This window comes from Rhinolophus sinicus, chromosome 15 (genome assembly GCF_057876585.1).
Source record: "Rhinolophus sinicus isolate RSI-liver-muscle chromosome 15, RSI-T2T, whole genome shotgun sequence".
Lineage (NCBI taxonomy): Eukaryota > Metazoa > Chordata > Mammalia > Chiroptera > Rhinolophidae > Rhinolophus > Rhinolophus sinicus.
Genome location: NC_142515.1, coordinates 10,222,233 through 10,239,974, shown reverse-complemented (window position 1 = coordinate 10,239,974; position 17,742 = coordinate 10,222,233). Strand labels below are relative to the sequence as shown.

Here is a 17,742-nt window from a genome sequence, read left to right as displayed (position 1 = left end):
TCTGGGTTCCTGACAATCACAGAACTGCCTTTCCAACCCTGGCTATTTGCCTCTGGCTCATTTACATGAGAGAGAGACATACCTTATCTTGTACAAGCAATCTTTTCAAGCTTTCTGTCTCTCACAGCCAAACCTCGTGCTGCGACTGTGGCTCTAAGCTGGAGGACTGCTCTTTTACGGAAAAATGATTTTCTTGATATAATCAGAATCGAAAGATGAGTGGAAGGGAAATGACTTTTGCATGATGATTTGATGTTCTCTAAACGTTGTCTGTGCACGACTTAAATGGTCTCTCCTACTGTAGGTGGTGCCTGTCGCATGCTTTAGGGAAATCTCAGAGGTTTCGTAGTCAAACCCAGGTAAGAATTTCGTTCCGAAGATTCACTAGCTGTGTGGCTTTGAGCAAGTTACTCAAGATTTCTGCACTTCAGTGTCCAGTTTTAGTAAATAAGAATAACAATATCTGCCTTGAGGAATTCACCTAACACATTTTTATAGTACATTCTTCTACCTGCATGACTTTATGCTGGAAATATCATGAAGAAAAAGACAGACAAGGCCTCCACCTTCATGGGGCTTGAAGTCCGGTGATGGAGGGATGATAAAGAAAGCAAATTAATAAGCAAACAGAATAATCACAGTAAACAGTTGACTGTAACGGAGAATAACAGTGTGGGAACACTGAGAACCGGGAAACCATCCCCTCTAAGGACTGAAAGAGTAACCCCACATATAGATCTGAGCACACTCACCGCACCAGAAGCAGCCAGACCTGCTCGCCTGGCCCCATGCAGCTTGCGCACCGCTCCTACCAGGGTGATCCAATCTGTTCTTCTTCTAGCCATCTGACGATGGAGGGAAGGGGGCATGGACAGACAGAAAGCCTCACACAGACCGCCAGCACGGAGTTATTGGCTGCAGACCCTGCCTGGCACAGACCCTCCACTGAACTGGCTTTGTCCCTTTACATAATGGGCACCACCTGTGTCCCAGGAAAGGCGATTGGCGTCAATTAGTTCTCATTGAGCCCAAGTTGGCGTAGCAGCCTGGCTCCCCTCCCAGGTAGTGACTTTGGAAGTCGCCAGCTCCTAAGCTGTAGGTCTTTCACTTCCTAATGACCTCGACTGGTGTTCTCCTCCCAAGTAGGCAGGGCCCACCAGGCCCACAGCTGCCACCATCATGAGAAACCAGAGCTAAGTGATCAGACCCCCATCCACCACTGTGTGCCTGGAGGGGCCGGAGGTGGGCACAGAGTTCAAGGTAAGCAAAGGAGGGCCTCTGAAAATTCCACTTCTAGCTTTCATCCTTAGAATTTCATTCAGTATAGAAAGTAGGCTGTGTAGAATTGGTGGTACTGCGTGGCACCTAAGTGGGTATTATGAAGGCAGACACACAGGAGACCAAATCCCTCCTTAGCTGTTTCCAGTTGCCTGGTCTTGGGTAAGTTACTTAACCTCTCTCAGGCTTGGAAACTCCATCTTTAATGGGCATGGTAATCATAGTACCTGTGCAAATCTGGGGAAAGGAATAAATAAAAGAATCCATGTAAACACACTTAGGAAACATTCAACGTGTGTTTGCTATGACCTATCTTCACTCAACAAATGTCTTTGAGCATATAATGTGTGTGAGGCCCTGTTCTCGGCTCTAGACATGCAAAGACAAATAACAAAGCTGGAAGGACTGTTGAAAGTCATCTCATCTGGTGACTATCCATTTTTTAGACTGCAAGCCATCTAAACTGGGTGAAAGACCCTCTGACCTACCTACCGAACTGTGCACGTAGCATTTGCCATGTAACAAACTACCCCGAAACTTAGTGACTTTCAGCGATAAACAATTCTACTTTCTCATGACTGTAGGTTATCTGAGCAATTCTTCTGGTCTGGACCAGCCTGGCCAGAGCTGGTCTTGGGCCTCACCCAGATATCTGTAGCTACTCTCCTTGTGGTCTCTCAACTTCCAGGAGGCTATGGTGGGCTCGTTCACAGGTGCCAGAAGGTCCCACAGTGAGAGAAGGCAAGCTCCAACTCACAGCAGTTTCCAAACCTCTGCCTGTGACGCATTAGCTATCATTCCATTGGCCAAAGCAAGTCCCAAGGCCAAGGCCAGAGTCTGTATGAGAGAGGCCCGCCCAAGGACATGGAACCAGGGAAGCAAGAACAAATGGGGCCATCACTGCCATAATCAACCATGCTGAGCCATTCCCGTTTTCCAGAGGAAAAAGAATTTGACAATAGGAATTAGAGAAGGAAGATATGGGAACCACATATTATGTGCTTCGGTGGTCCCCAAATGTTTTCGATCACATATCCCTGTAGTAGTCAGCTCAGACTGCCATAACAGAATACCACAGACTGGGGGCATCGCCACAGAAATGTATTTCTCACAGGCTGGAGGCTGACAGTCTGAGACAGGGCGCAGTGTGACCAGGATCTAGTGAGAGGTCTCTTCCTGGCTTGCAGATGGCCGTCTTCTCGATGTGGGCTCATGTGGTCTTAGCTCTGTGTGTGCACGGGGGACGGGGTGGGGGGGAGAAAGAGAGAACCCTCTCTTCCTCTTCCTATAAAGCCACCAATCCTATTGGATTAGGACCCCATCCTCATGACCTCATTTAACATTAGTTACTTCCTAAAAGCCCTAGTTCCTTATAGTCACAGTGGGGGTTAGGGCTTCAACATAAACATTTGTTGGGGGTGCAGGGGACACATTTCAGTCCATAGCAATTCCTAATTTTTTTTTTAAATTTTGCATTTCTGATATATGCATATATATGTATACATTACATGCATGTTCCATTAAATAGAAATTTTAAGGAGATGAGTTAAAGCAAAAGTAATATTTTTAAATGTTCATTTTGATGACTCTTTACTATTCATAACTATTCATAATCCCAAGGCACAACATACACACAGAGTGAGTTTCATTGTTAACAACACTGGATGTAAACCCATCTTTCAAGGGACCTTCTTAATCATTTTAATTTGTGGGAGTGAAGGGACTGACTTCTTGTCAGGTCTCATTTTCACCTCACAATGTGCTAATACAGAGTTCATACCAGCCGCATCAGCTCTGCTCATTTCTTGTTGTTTTACTGAGACTTGTACTATTAATGTTGTCTTGAACCCATAGCCTCCCCACAATACTCTATTAAGACCATCTTCTTCCATTTTGTAAGGATTAGTTTCGCTAAAACTAGATTGCATAATTGGTAAATCCATTACCCAAGCACACCTGGACCATCCTACCTCAAATTCCCCTGATTGCTGATGCACAGATGAGGTTACCACCACTGGCCCCCACATGATGGAGCCCTTCAGGCCCCCCACCCCCACCATGTCATGGATGACAGAGGATCCTCGGACGTACCCACTGAGGGAAGCTACTAGTGCTGATCTGAACCTCAAGAGACTAGGAAAGTATAAACATTTTCTTTTTTTTTTTTTGGCCCCAAAGCTCCACTATTTTTTCTCACAACCCAGTAGATTGTGGTAGACAACCCACTTAGCGACCACTGACTGGCTTTATCAAAGATAAATATAAGGTTTTGCACATGATATTAAAATTTAAAACAATCCTTATGGCCAAAGTCAATAACAACTGAATAGCTAATGTAAAGTATCTGGAAGGAGGGCATGGTCTTAACGTAAAATTGGAAATACATGACATCCTGGGCCTTCTCCTCATTAGAAACTAAAAAACGCTTCATATTTGCATCAGTGTGTCGCCCTCCAAAGGGAGGTCCTTCTCAATTCCCTCCCCCAGAACACACACTGGGCTTTCGGACACCAGTTCTATGTTGTATGAGTTTCCTACAGCTGTCATAACAGATTGCCACAGATTTGGTGGCTTAAAACAACAGAAATTTATTCTCTCATGGTTCTAGAGGCTGGAAGTCCAAAATCAAGGTGTCGGCAGGACCATGTTCCATTTGGAGGCTCTAGGGGAGAATCCCTCTTTGACTAGCTTCTGCTGTTGTCAGTATTCCTTGGCTTGTGTCCCTTTGTGACGTGTTCACACTGCCTTTTTCTCCATGCATCTGTCTTCTCTGTGTGTCCTTCATCCAGACATTTGTCATCAGATTTAGGGCCTGCCCAGGTAACTCAGGATAAAGTCCTCATCTCAAAACCCTTAACATAATTACATCTGCAAAGACCCCATTTCCAAACAAGTTCACATTTGCAGGTTTTGAAGGTCACCAGTCTAGCCACTGCACACATCCTCCCCACAATTTCAGTGGATGAAGGGGGGCCCAGAGGAGAGTCAGGGCACAGCGCGGACCAGCTTATCTTTCCTTCTTGTGCCATGTGGTGCTTCTCTGAGCACCATGCTTCATCACAGAAGGCTTCACCCTGCAAAGAAGCACTTGCTCATTGTCTTTCACAATGAACTCGTGTTTTCTGCTGGGAAGGAAGAGCCTGTGATTTAGGAAAGCAATTTCCTGCCCTTTAAGAACCCTAAAGGCACCTTCCTCCTGTCTTCCCACTACCATTTCCACGCATTTCTTCTCCTCTAGGACTCTTCAACGTATTCTCTAGAAAACTAGCAGCCGGCTTTCTGATCTCTGGGGAAGGAAGCAGCCATCTGGGATTTTGTCCGTGGGCACAGTAGCAGAGAAGAGGAGCCAGCCCCAGGGGTAAAGAAAGCTCTTACCTAACAGGGAATGGAAGAGTGGACAAGGGAGATTTCCTCTTGGCCTCAGAGTCAAACCACTTTCAAGTTCTCTGATCACGGTTGTTTGTTGTATTCAGCAAATAAGAATGCAGGATACCCCATTGAATTTGTATTTCAGATAGGCAATGAGTAGTTTTTTAGTGTACATATGTCCCACGCAATATTTTAAAATCTACTTAAAATGCAATACAGTATTTGGAACATACTTCTATTTTTTAAATTATTCATTGTTTATCTGAAATTCAAATTTAACTGAACTGAGTATCTTGCATTTTATCTGTCAATCCTACGAATGACCTTCCCTGCCTCCCTCTCTTCCTTCCTTCCTTCTTTCTTTCCTTCCAGTGAGCCTACTCTCTGCAATGTCCTATATAATAAATAGGCACTAATAAAGCATAATGCTTTCCTTCAAAGTATTCACAGCATAGTGGAGGAGACAACCTGGTAACACATGCCTTTCACACAATGTGATCCATCCCCGTCCTAACGTTCATACAAATTGTTTGAGGGACACAAAGGAAGAAATAATTCTGAACGGGGTAGAGCTGGATAAGATAAGGAGCCGACCCCGACAGACAGGTGTAAAAAGCAACAGAAAGGGGTTCAGGCTGGGGCACAGCAAGTGCAAGGCAGAGCAAGAGGCAGACGGGCTCTGCTATGGGAGCATGGAAATGCCACTGGGACTGGGTTGGTGACAGGAGCTGTGTGTGTCTGTGGGGGTGCTGGCGGATGTCCGGAGAGAAGACCCAAAAGCTTGTTTGGGGTCAAGAATGAAGGGCTCTAACACCTTGCAGAGGAGTTGGAGCTTCCTTTGATGGGCCTCAGGGGACTGAGTCTGCCAATGGACAATGCCAGACCATAGAAGACAGTAGAAATGACCACAACCTCTGCAGCCACCTTCCCAGGAAGCCAAACCACCGCATCTGCAGCAAGTGGGCTAGGAAGGTCAGGACTCGGTCAATGCCTGCAGCTTCCCTATTTTTCGCCCCTGCTTCCCACTCAGACCATGCACATAAAATGCCCCACTTCTAGTTACCGGCCTCCAGCTTCCCCAGGTCAACAACCTCCAACCAGGACACTCCTGAAAGTCCTCCTTTTTCTTCCCATAAACATCGCTACTCCCCTGCCTGCCTTCGAGTTTCTGCTCTGAATAAATAGCTTTTAAGTGACTTTTAGTTATTTCCTCAGTACAGACTGTACACATTGCTTTTTAATAGAGGGTGGGGCAATGGGAGTAGTTGGCCCTGTGGAAACTGATACCTTAATATATGCTGCTAATATAACCACAGATAGCAAAATCTGCTTTTTGAGACCCTTTGCAATCTACACACACACACACACACACACACACACACACACACACACATGCATGCGATTTTTTTAATGTTTATATTCACCTGAATATCCCCAAATTCTTGCATATTGTAAAGAAAGGCTTTGAATCTTTAAAGTACAGTTTAAAAACAAGAATATTATTGTATTGTTAAAGTTACCCTTAAATTTTCATTTGATTTAATATTTCATTTTGCTTTGTAGTAGATTGCACCATTGACTTCAATTTTCCGTCCTTCTCTGTATCCACACCCCCAGCCATTTGACTCTGCAGCACCTCCCACTAAATGGGTGGAGCCCCTTGATGTTGAACCTGGCCATGTGACCTGATTTGGCCAATGAGATATTAGTAGATGTGACTCAGTAGAGATTTGAAACAGGCTTACTCATTGGGACTTGGGCTCTTGCCCTCTTCTGTCTCCCTGTGAAGAACATGCTCCATTTATTCTGCTGGTCATAGGAAGAGGATGAGAGTCAGGTAGAGTTGAGTCACCCCCAGCCAAGTGCAGTTTAGATTAGACAACCTCCAGCTGGCCCACAGACCAAGAGTTAAATGGTTATTTGGTGATGCCTCTGGAATTTTGTGGTTGTTTGTTATAGAGCACTTCTGTACCAATACTTGACTATCACACCCCTTGATTTCAGAATTTCAAGACATTTTTCATTACCATGAATATGTAATTATTAACAGCAAATCCTATTGGTTGCCTACCCAAATCTATGCCCTCTGCCATTCTCTCCTGCTCGTAGAGGCTTGATTATTTTTCAGTAGTTCACCCTTTGCAAAGTCCGGACAAGTGCTCAGGGAACGTGTCCTCTTCAACCTCAGGGGCCAAAATCATGATTGATCCAAGTCAATTGCATTTTGCTGGCAATTCATTTAGGAGAGAGCACATAACACAAACACAGTTATAACCAATTAAATGTGCGAAGTCTGCTGAGGGGCTTTCTAGGAAGGCTTTTCTCCTCTGTAAAAGAAACACATGAGATGATGCTTCCTCTTGGAACCGCTGCCACCAGCTCGGGTCCGTGAGGAGAGTGACCAGAGGACAAACCAACATTCTGAGGAGAACAGATTGAGAAGAGCGTGAGTCCCCGAGGCCCCTGAGGAGCCATCCCACAGCAAGCTCCTGACCGTCACTAACACGGGGCTACTTGTTACGTGTCCTTGTTGTATGGGCCACATTGCCTTCGTTTCTGTTCCTTACAGCTTCATTCTTCCTAACCGATTCTGATGCTTCCCTAGAAGAGGAAAATCCAAGTTAAGGAAGGAAGTATTCATTTCCTTTTCTTCGCTATGTTTTTATCAGGTGGTTCATCATTGGGGCAAGGCCTCTAACAAAATCTTCAAAGGTGGGCTTTAAAATGTGAGCTCCCATGGATGCCTCTGCGATTTGATTCTGAGGGTTTTCACCATGGCTATACTGTGTTCTGAAATGACTTCTGACCTCACCGCTGTGACTCTGTGATGTTTTGCCCAGTGATGTGAGGACCCCTTGAGGACAACTTCAGAACCGGGGCTGATCGGAAAACGCAGGAAGAATTTCAACAAGCATAAGGTTCCTTGGTGAAGGCCCTTCCTTCCAAAGAGAGACTCCCAGGGTCTATTACCCTTATGTGGCCAAGGTGAAATTGGAACTTTTTAAGTAGTGGCAGCTAAATTATAAAAAGTGAAATCAATCCACAAGAATGATCTTTCTCCATCCAGTACAAGGAGCCTATGATACATTTTCTTAGTCAATACACTTCACTTCCATAGGTAACACACTAAAATGTCATTAGATTTTATTTTAAATTATTTTATTTAAAAAATTTTTTCAATTATGCTGATAATTTAGGTAACTTGACTATCTCCCTCTCCTGCCATACTGTGCTCAGTAGAAAACAGCTCAGGCCAAATTATCACTCAATCATTTTGTTAAAACAGAATTTCAGGCTACTCTCTGGACTTGCCAAACTTTCTCCCACCCCTGGGCCACTGCTTTCTCTCTCTCTTTGATTTTTCCTGGAATGTCTCTCTCCACCACTCACTGCCTGGCAAACTCCTCATCATCTGGCAATGCAAGATTTGAGTGTTAATTCCTTTCTGAAGCCTTGCCTGGACCCCCGAGGCAAAGCTGCAGGAGGAGAGGTTGAAGTTAGGCCCACCTGATTTGGGATCCAGTTCTGTCTCTAATTGGCGAGGTGACCTCAGCAGAGGAGCCCAGCTTTTGTCAGGCAAGTCTCAGCTTCCTCCCTCATAAAATACTCATCATAGTTGCTCCTGCCTCAGGCTTATGTGAGAATAAGAGGTGCTCACGTGAGGGGCCCTGGTACAGAGTAAGGTCTCCATATATTTTATCTCTTGTTACTGGATACCTTCCTGCAGAATCATAAAGCTTTATAGCCAAAAGGGGCTTCAGAATAGCTCCTCAACCTTTGCGGTACACACAAATCACCTGGGAATCCTGTCAAAATGCAGGATTCTGGGGTGGCCGGTTAGCTTAGTTGGTTAGAGCATGGTGCTGGTAGCACCAAGGTTGCCGGTTCAATCCCCGCATGGGCCACTGTGATCTGCGCCCTCCTTAAGAAAAACAAAGACAAAAAGATGAAAATGCAGGATTCTGACTCAGTAGTTCTGGGGCAGGGCCTGAGATTTTTGTGTGTTTCTTACAACTTCCATGATGGTGCAGGCGCTGCTGGTCCCAGAACCATGCTTTGAACAGCAAGGGTAGGAGACGCTAAGCTCCTTCTCATTCCAGAGATGAGGAACCTGAGGTCTGAGAGGGGATGTTTCTAGGCCAAGGGGATCCAGAAAGCTGCTGAGAAAGGCCACACAGAACACAGGCCTCCTGATGGAGTTTAATGGGAGATTCACTTTTTTAAAAGCAATCCACATCTGAAACAACCCTGTGAAGTTTATCTATGCATTGAGAATTGATGTCTCCACCCCAAGAGCCAAGCGCTCCATTCCTTGAGTGAAGTAAACTTGATTCTTGACTCTGAGATGGGAGAAAGAGGGAGTGAGATGGACATTGTCACGAGCAAAGGCGTTGGGGGAGACGCGGAAACACATTACCCTGAGATCTGTGGCCTAAAACATAGCTTAGAAGGAGCAGCCATGGGCTTTTGCTCTTCTCATTATATCCTTAAACAGTCAACGTTTTCAGGAAACTAGGAGAGTGTGCAGGAATAGTAATTGCTTTCCAGGTTTCCGACATTAGGGAAATAGACACAACTCATTCATTCCTCTTGGGGAAGCATCCAGGCTAATGCAACTCCACCGTGTGACAAACTGAAATGGATCCTGCAGCTTCGCTAAGTGCACTCCAGAGTTATAGTAAGACTATGTGTGCGTCACATGACACCTTCTGTGGTGCTACCTGAAGGCCTATCACATTGACCTTCACCGTGTGTGCAACTGTTTTCCTCTCACACCTGACCTTCTCTCTTATTTGACTCACCCATGATCCTCAGCACAGCTAGAAAGGAACCAACTTCAGAAAATACACAGCACCCCTATTCACAGAAAGTGCCAGAATCTACCGGACACCGAACACTGTCTTTTTGAGAAGGCCTGACTCAATCTTAAGAAGCAAGATCTGATACTTAACAATCTTCCCGGCTCCACAAGTCCTGTTGGTGTCAACAAAGGTTTTCCCATCAGCTGCTGGAAGAAATGGAAATGATCTGTCAGGTATCACTGATGCCTAAAAGCCTACAAGTGCCCAGAGGTGCAAGTACCTGGGAAAAATGAATCAATTCTTCTGCATTATAACAACGATTATTCCAGCAATTCTTTTCATTTCCTATCAAAGCATAAGCAGCAAACTCCCACAGGTCTCTATGCTGTTTGCTGGAAGTCAAGACACACATAAGACAAATAGCTCTTGTCCTCAGAAAGTTGATAATCTAGTAGAAGGAGGAAGAAATGATCAGATAACTAGGAAACAAGGTGAAGAGTGGCTCCTTGCAGGAAAATTGCTAAAGGAGGGGAACCTATTCTTAGAAGTAGAGCATTGCCATTCAGGCAATTTTTCATATTAGTTTCATGGTCATGCATTCTCAGCTTTCCTAGGGATGTCTCAAATATGGGACAAGTCGTCCAACTTAAATAATAAGTGAACAGGAAATACTGTATGTACGTAGGTAATCCTCTGCTTTTATAAATACGAAAACATATAGAAGTAGAACAAAAGACAGATTATAAGTTGTTGTTCCATCCCAAACAGCATTCTACAGTTGGGCAGGTTGTGCACTGTACAAAGCACCTGGCCAAGGGGGTAAGTGGAGACTGAAATCAAGCTGTGAACTGTGGGACAGAGTTGAATTTATCCAGGAACAAGGAGTCTCTTTTCCTGATTTGTACAAGACACCATTTTGGCTAGTGGGGACCCTGATGCCGAGAGATTAAAAAACATTTTAATATTCCCATCAAATATTTACAGCATTTTCTTTCATGCCCTTCTTTTCCTTTGGCATTGAGTCCATAGTAGAGCCTCTTAAATTCAATGAGCATGCAACTGAGGCCAAAGATTGGCCACTTCGGGCACGATTTTCATCTTTGAAGCAAGGATATTAAGCATAGAACTATATACAGCGGCCTATCTCTGATCTTAGCACCATCTCTTTTTTTCTTTTTCTGTTTTCCACTCGTCTTTTAAAGCATGGGCAAAATGTAATCAAATTTTAAAACGGTTACCCATGTACTGTTGGACAAAAATGGCAACTGCTAACAGTGAACTGCTGGCTGGCAAGCAGCATCACCAGGGGCGGCTCGAATGATTTTGTCAGTAACTGGTATGTGACAGTCTAAATCTGTTCTAAGAAAGGCAGATTAGAGGTGTCATACACACAATGCCTCTCTGATCGTGCAGTTGAGAACAGCCCCTAACACGTGCACCCCACATTAGGTGGGCAGACTCCTGCTTGATTAGTGCTGAGAATTCCCACAACCTGTTGCCAGGCACAGCCCCTAGCGCTTTATTCCCTTCTGGGCCTGCTGAGGCCTTAGCTCCCGGAAACTCCTGTGTCCATCTACTGTACTTATTACCTCTCCATGCCTCTTTTGCATAGTCCAGATACAGCCAGGAACTACCTCTCAGCTCCGAATGCATAGGAACTGCCCTTGCAGGCTCCACCTCCCAGAGTGACAGGGAGCTCCCAGGTGGTGAGGGGCACTTGCTGACATAGCCTGTTCCCACCAGAAGCAGACCCCTCTCTGTTGTGAGCTGGCGAATGCACTCATTTACTTTCACTGCAGGTTTCCACACATTGTTTTCTTTTCCCCTTCACTTTTCCTAATCGGGTCATAGATGCACCCATTTATTCCATGAACATGTGCTGAGTAAATCCTTACAGAAAGTTGCATGCTGGGCACTGGGCGATGCACAAACTTGGAGCTGATACCCTCAAGGTGGCAAAGGTAGACAACAAGCCAAGCAAACAAATATAGATAAATAAAGACCAACCGGTGGTGTGAAGAGACTAAACAGAGTGTCCTCCAGAAGAGCGGGAGGAGGGGCATGCCTACACAGAATCAGGGAAGGCCCCTCTGAGCAGATGGCCCTTAGGCCAAGACCTGCAGGGTGAGACGGAGTCAGCTGGGAGAGACACAGCATGGGTGAGGGCTTGAGGCCTAACCAGGGACTGGGAGAATGTGCACACGTCTGGAGCATGTGGGGGAGGGGAGAACAGCAGGAGAGGGAGCAGTGAGAGAGGCTGACAGGGGTCACTCACACTGGTACAGCCTTGAGTCATGGTGTCCCCTTATCCCTGCAGCCCCCCAGGAGCTTCTGTGCTCATATCGCCCTCTGATCCTCACCCCATCCACCTTATGTTATAATAGTCCAGTCATGCTGTGTTTGGATAAGTGAACCTCACTCACATCTTTCCACTCAAATTGTAGACATTTCCCAAATGAATATCTCTTCCTCTTTCTATACAGACATTAAGAGAGTCTTGAAATTTAAACTAATCCCACCCAATCAACTTCATTAGATCAGCTTAAAAGGAATGTGTGGGGGTGGCCAGATGGCTCAGTTGGTTAGAGCGCGAGCTCTGAACAACAGGGTTGTGAGTTCGATTCCCACATGGGACAGTGAGCTGTGCCCTCCACAACTAGATTGAAGGACAACGACTTGGAGCTGATGGGCCCTGGAGAAACTCACTATTTCCCAATATTCCCCAGTTAAAAAAAAAAAAAAAGGGAATGTGTGAATTCAGGCAACTTTTGAATTGATTCCATTTTGAGCATCTTTGATGTTCAACAATGAGTTGGCCTGAAAGTGCCGCCTTCCATTTGGTGGCTTGGCAACCCAGAGGCCTGAGTAGAGATGGGACCTGAGGCGGAGCAGGAGGAGAGAGAAGGAGCTGGAAAGACAGCTCGGGACGAAGGGCTGAGACATCTCAGGTACTACCGTGCACCCTCTAGCCTGCTGGTGGGCGAGGACTAGGTGCAGGCTTTCTGGCAATATCTGTTGACAATTGTTTACGCATGTGCCTTTTGACTCAGCAGTTCCACTACCAGACATCCCCCTCTGTACATACTCACAAAGGTATATCGAGACATACACGGGGGTTTCTAACCCCCCAGAGTTGGAAACAACCTAAATGACATTCAGTCGGCCAAATCTGGCTAAATCAATTCCAGTCCACCCACACAATAGACTATTGTGCAGTGACTAAAACTACGGAGGTTAATCAATGTGGACTGAGCGTAAAAGACTTCAAAGATGAAAAGGTACTAGAGATGGTCAGCACAGTCCAGCAACCCATCTACTGAACACCTACTGTGTGCTGACACAATGCCAGGCCTAAGGAAAGAACAGATACAAATGCAATTTTGTCCCTCACCCCCAAGAACAAGACAGACATAAATAATTCTCACAAGTGGAGACAAGAAGGAAGTGCTAAGAGAGGTGGGAGTAACGTGGTTCTAGAGGAACAGAGAGATGCTGTATGGCCAGACGGATTGGGAAGGCTTCCTGGAGGAGGTGCGAATTGCTCTGGGGCTGTCCAGAGGGGCCGTTCCAGGCAAGAGGAACAGCTTGAGCAAAGATTGGGAAGCAAAAGACAAATAGGTTTGTGCAGGGAGAGAGAGAGAGAGAGAGAGAGAGAGAGAGAGAGAGAGAAACGGGGACCTAGAATGGTGGAAGGAGAGGTGGGCAGGAGAGGCTGGAGCCGGGCCTGAGAGTGCTGGGTGCCAGGCAGAGAGCTTTGCAGTTATTTCTGTGGACACTGAAAGTTCTTGAGCCAGGGGCAAAAGGATCAGAGCTGTGTTTGAGACTCACATTGACTGTCAGGTTTGTAAAAAATCTATGTCACCTCCCCCAAAACATCAAAGTGCCTGTGGAGTAAGTACCTGTACAAAGGGCAAGGAAGGGCTTGGTGACAAAGTCCTCAGTGCTGGCTTTACAGAGCATGTGGCAGGACAGCAGGGCTGAGAGCTGAGGAACGTGGTCTGCTGGGGTCTGATGTGGCCTTTGTCTCAGAGAATCAGCTCCCTGCTGACCTGGAGCCAGGATGGGAATTTCCACCTCTTTGCTTGTCCACTCTGACAGCTCTTCTAGGTGACTCGGCTCAGCTGCCCCCAGAGCCCACCCCAGAACCAGCCCCCTGGTCATCCTGTGACATGGAAAAGGCAGCCCAGAAGCTCAGGCAGAAATGTGACCACAGACGCAAAAGAACGTCAGCTTCACTCCTTTAAAAAAACAACACAAAAAGCAGGTTTCCTGTTTGCCTTTCTGAAGAGGAAGTGTTCTGTGACTTCTCCATCTTTCAGGCCCCACTGTTGGCTCTTCGTTCCCTTAAGAACCTCCAGCTCCATTCTCGGGTAAAAGTGTGTCTCTACACCGTCGGCTCCAACCACATCCAACTTTTTAGTAGCTGATTCCAACCAACCTTCTCTCCCTGATTCCAACCCTGAGAGGACTGCAGAGATTAATTAGAGAGAAGCTACTTGCAAGGAGGCAACCACGTTATGTGTCTCCTGAGAGCAAGGGTCCTTCTAATTCAGCCATTCATTCCATAAATACTGAGTGTGCCAGGCATTCTTCCAGGTAATACAGCAGCGTGGGAATGGCACGGGCTCTGGGGCAGGACTGCCTGGGTTCGTCTCTCCGCTCTCCCACCTACAGGTTGTGTGACCTTGGGCAAGTTAATTAACCTCTCTGAACCTTCAGGATAATAATATTACCTACCTCATAGGGTTTCAAGGATTAAATATAGAAATTTCTGAAAACAAGGAATGAGAACATATGTCCACACAAAACTTGTACACAAATGCTCATAACAGCCAAGAAGTAGAAACAACCCAAATATCCATCACCTGATGAATGAATACAATGTGGTACATCCATACAACAGAAGATTATTCAGCAATAAAAAGGAATGAAGTACTGACAAATGCTACAGTAAGGATGAGCCTTGAGAACATTATGCTAGGTCAAAGAAGCTACAAGTTGTACAATTTCATTTATGTGAAATATCCAGAACAGGGAAACCTATAGAGAAAGAAAGTAGATTAGTTGTTATCTGGGGCTGGGGGAGGAGAGAATGGGAGTGCCCGCTAATGGGTACAGGGTTTTCTTTTGGAGTAATGAAAATGGTCTAAAATTGATTCTGGTGATGGTTATAGAACTCTGTGAATATATTAAAAGTCACTGAATTATACACTTCGAATTGGCGAATTACATGGTACGTAAATTATGTCTCAATAAAGCTGTATTTAAGATGTCTTAGGACAATGCCTGGTGTTATTCGGCACCAAGAAAATAGGAATAAGGAAGCTGAGCAGACTCTACGTCAGGAAGCTTTCATTCCAAGGACTGGCTTCTGCATCCCACGCGCTGCCTAGCACAGTGCTGGCACATAGCCGACCCTGGCCACTGTCTCTTAGACTGTCCATTGTGTAAAGCCCAGCATGTTACGCTACGTGAAGGTGGAACTTGTGATGTCTGGCCAGGGCTGTCTGCCCGTGCATTCTCGTCTCCTAACAAAGCTCACCCTCTCACGGCCCACATGGCCGAATCACCAGTTTTGCTTCTGGATTTTCTCCACTGTTGACCCGGCTTTGTTTCGTGCTCTCAGAAGTCCTTGACCCCCTCCTTTTTCCCTCCCACCCTTGGATTTGACAATGCATCTGCTTCTCTGGTTTGGATCTTCAGTTTGGATCTTCAGCTCTCAGGGACAGGCTCTGGGCCCCCCACCCTGGGGATGGGATGGTGCCAGTGAAATGAGGCCATCTCGTTCTCAGGGCATTGCCAAGGCTCCCAGTGCACCAGAGGGACTCTGAGTGTGGAGGCAAATGAAGAGGAGACTTTATCCCCCAGGAGCCACACCCAGGCTCACATGACAGGTGACCGCAAAGCTACATTTCCAGAAAGGCTCAGGGGAGCTGGAGAGGCCGGCGCTGTTCTTCCAGGACCGCAAGGTGCTGCCTCCGGCCCCATCCAGCCCCGCTTTCCAGAGTGTGACCAACTCGTCCCAGCTTGCCAGGGACTTTCTCAGTTTTAAAACTCAAAGTCCCACCTCCTGGGATCCCCCTCAGTCCCAGGCAAACTCTAACAGTCGGTCGCTTTAGTTCCACAGCTCAGTGGAAGGGGAGTTCTCCCACCAGTGTCCCACAGGAATCAAGGCCCCTCCTTGCCCAGTTCCCCTTCCTCTTCCTCGTCCTTTCCTGCCCTGGTAACAGCCAGGGTGGAAACCATAATGACAGCATCAGGATAAAGACAGACGGCACCCAGGTCACCCGAGACTGGGGCGCCTCCCTCACATCCAGGGGGGGCAGCAGGACATCTCCTGGTGCCCGTGCACCACCAGCCCCTGAGTCCTGAGGGGTGAGAGGGCTGGCTTCCAGGAACGAAAGGAATGGAGCCCAGAGTGGCAACTGCCTTCCAAGAGAGGGCCTGGGCCAGGGCGTCCGTCCTCCCCAGAGCCCCTAACCAGCTCCCAGCCTGTCTGCAACTGCCACCTGTGCCTTTGTCGCCCATGGTCTGTGCCTCTGCGTCACACACCTGCCTGGGTGACAGCAGTCATCTGTCTCCCTGCACAGGTGGCCTGAGGTCATTAGGTGGAATGAAGCTGGCAGAACAGAGGTAGGCCAGAACAGAGTGTGGCAGAACAGACTCCCACACTGCGATGTGGGGAATAATGGACCTCACACCGGGAGCCATGCAGCAAAGCCACCCAGGAGTGGCCGTCCTCGTCTCTCCCCGCAGTGTTTCCACCGGCCTTTCCCTCTGGGAGAGCCAAGTCACAGTGTGTGAATTCACATGGGAGAACTACAGGATGGGCACCCAGAAGGCGATCGGGGTTCCAGATGCCAGGGAGCAGAGCGGCCACCTCTGGGGCTCACTTTGTATTAGCCAGTGGGGTCGGAGGAGGGGGCAGGCAGGAAGAAGGGGTGCCTTCTTACCTCCTGAAGGGTTGTGCAGCCTTTGCCACTTCCTCCTCTGTCCCTCTGACCTCACACTAGTCCAGCAGGGGAGGCTGGACACGTTGCGTGTGGCTGGCTGGCACCGTGGACCCCGGGGTTAGACCGTCTCTTACTGGTGTCCCCAACATGGGGTTGGGGTGGGGAGCAAATGCCAGACGTTTGGTCCCAGGCAGGGTGCCAGGGAGAAGATGGGGAATGGTTCTCACTGTGGTTAAGTGAGAGGAAAGAATGAGAACGTGGGCGGTCAAAGCAGGAGTGAGGAGAGTCAAGGACCCAGAAGATCTGAGAGACAGCAGACAAGAGGAGAGGGAGGAGGCAGGAAGGCTCTGATTAGACCACTGGTGTGTATGGCCTCCCCCAGCTCAGTCAACACCACCCCGCCCCCACATCACACACGGAGGGGCTCTTTCAGGTTCTCAGACACTTTTTAAATAAAACAACGAGTCATCCACACTTTCGTACAAAGTCCTACAATCAAGCTACAGGCCCTTTCCTCCTAAGTCCTAGGTGACACCAGCCCAAAGTGAACTTGGAGAGCAGGTCTTTGGGGCTGAGGGACTCTGGATGGTGTGTCTGGGAGAGGAGCTCTGTGCAGCCAGGACCTGTGGTGGGAGAGATGGGTGCTCAGTGGCGCCATCTTCATTTCTTCTCACCGGATCTTTCCTCCCTGCTCCCCACACTGAAATGCCTGTGCCCACCTGTGCCCTCAGGACTACCCAGGCCTGAGACCCTCCCAACAAGCAGCAAGTGTTTCCACAGCCTTACGAATGCCAGCGCCGGGGGCCTAAGGCTGTGTGGCCAGGTTGCAGTGGGAGTCAGAAGCCTGCTTGTAGACCCTTGCGTTGGCCCAGCACGGAGGACAAGCTTCCCCCCTCAGTTTCCCTGCCCAGCACTCCATTGTCCTACAAACCTCGAGCCCCGCTCTGATTCCTCTCTGCTTAGTCGGGGACATAATATTCTGCTTGAGTTCCTCCAGCCCCTTCATAGAGGCTGGAGCTTATTTCCCAGGTTGCCTAGAGCTTGCCATTGGACCTTGGACAGTGGGCCATTCAGTTGGCCTCGCCAGCACCACCCCTCCCCATCCCCCTTGGTCCTAGGGCTTTCTCCCCTTCCGTGAGCCTGTCAACCAACATGGCTACGGCCCCAGTGGGTCTCACACGGAAGCTTGTCTTCCTTCCCTTCTCTTTCTGTGTCCATTCAAGTGGACTGGAAGGGGTATTCCCGTGGCTGAATACATGGCCATGGCCTTACTGAGAAAGGAGAGGAGCCAAAAGGGAGCAGAGGCAAGAAGTGTCCGTGCCCCTCAGGGAGGCAGGAGC

The 17,742-nt window shown here is 47.6% G+C and overlaps 1 protein-coding gene and 1 long non-coding RNA gene across 5 annotated transcripts in view; both read right to left on the bottom strand.

The window, feature by feature from the left end:
* CACUL1 (CDK2 associated cullin domain 1) overlaps positions 1 to 17,742 on the bottom strand; it is a 227,540-nt gene that overhangs the window by 85,307 nt on the left and 124,491 nt on the right. The gene's annotated exons all lie outside the window — the stretch shown is intronic.
* LOC148755158 (uncharacterized) overlaps positions 6,126 to 17,742 on the bottom strand; it is a 45,166-nt gene continuing 33,549 nt past the window's right edge. Inside the window, exons 1-2 of one of the 3 annotated variants that reach the window (XR_016018858.1) lie at positions 13,349 to 13,984; positions 6,126 to 7,248 (exon numbers count right to left, since the gene is read on the bottom strand). This is a non-coding gene — a long non-coding RNA (uncharacterized LOC148755158). Of the gene's footprint in view, positions 7,249 to 8,444; positions 9,592 to 13,348; positions 13,985 to 17,742 lie in introns of those variants that run through there. The other 2 variants (XR_016018859.1, XR_016018860.1) reach the window with 2 other exon arrangements.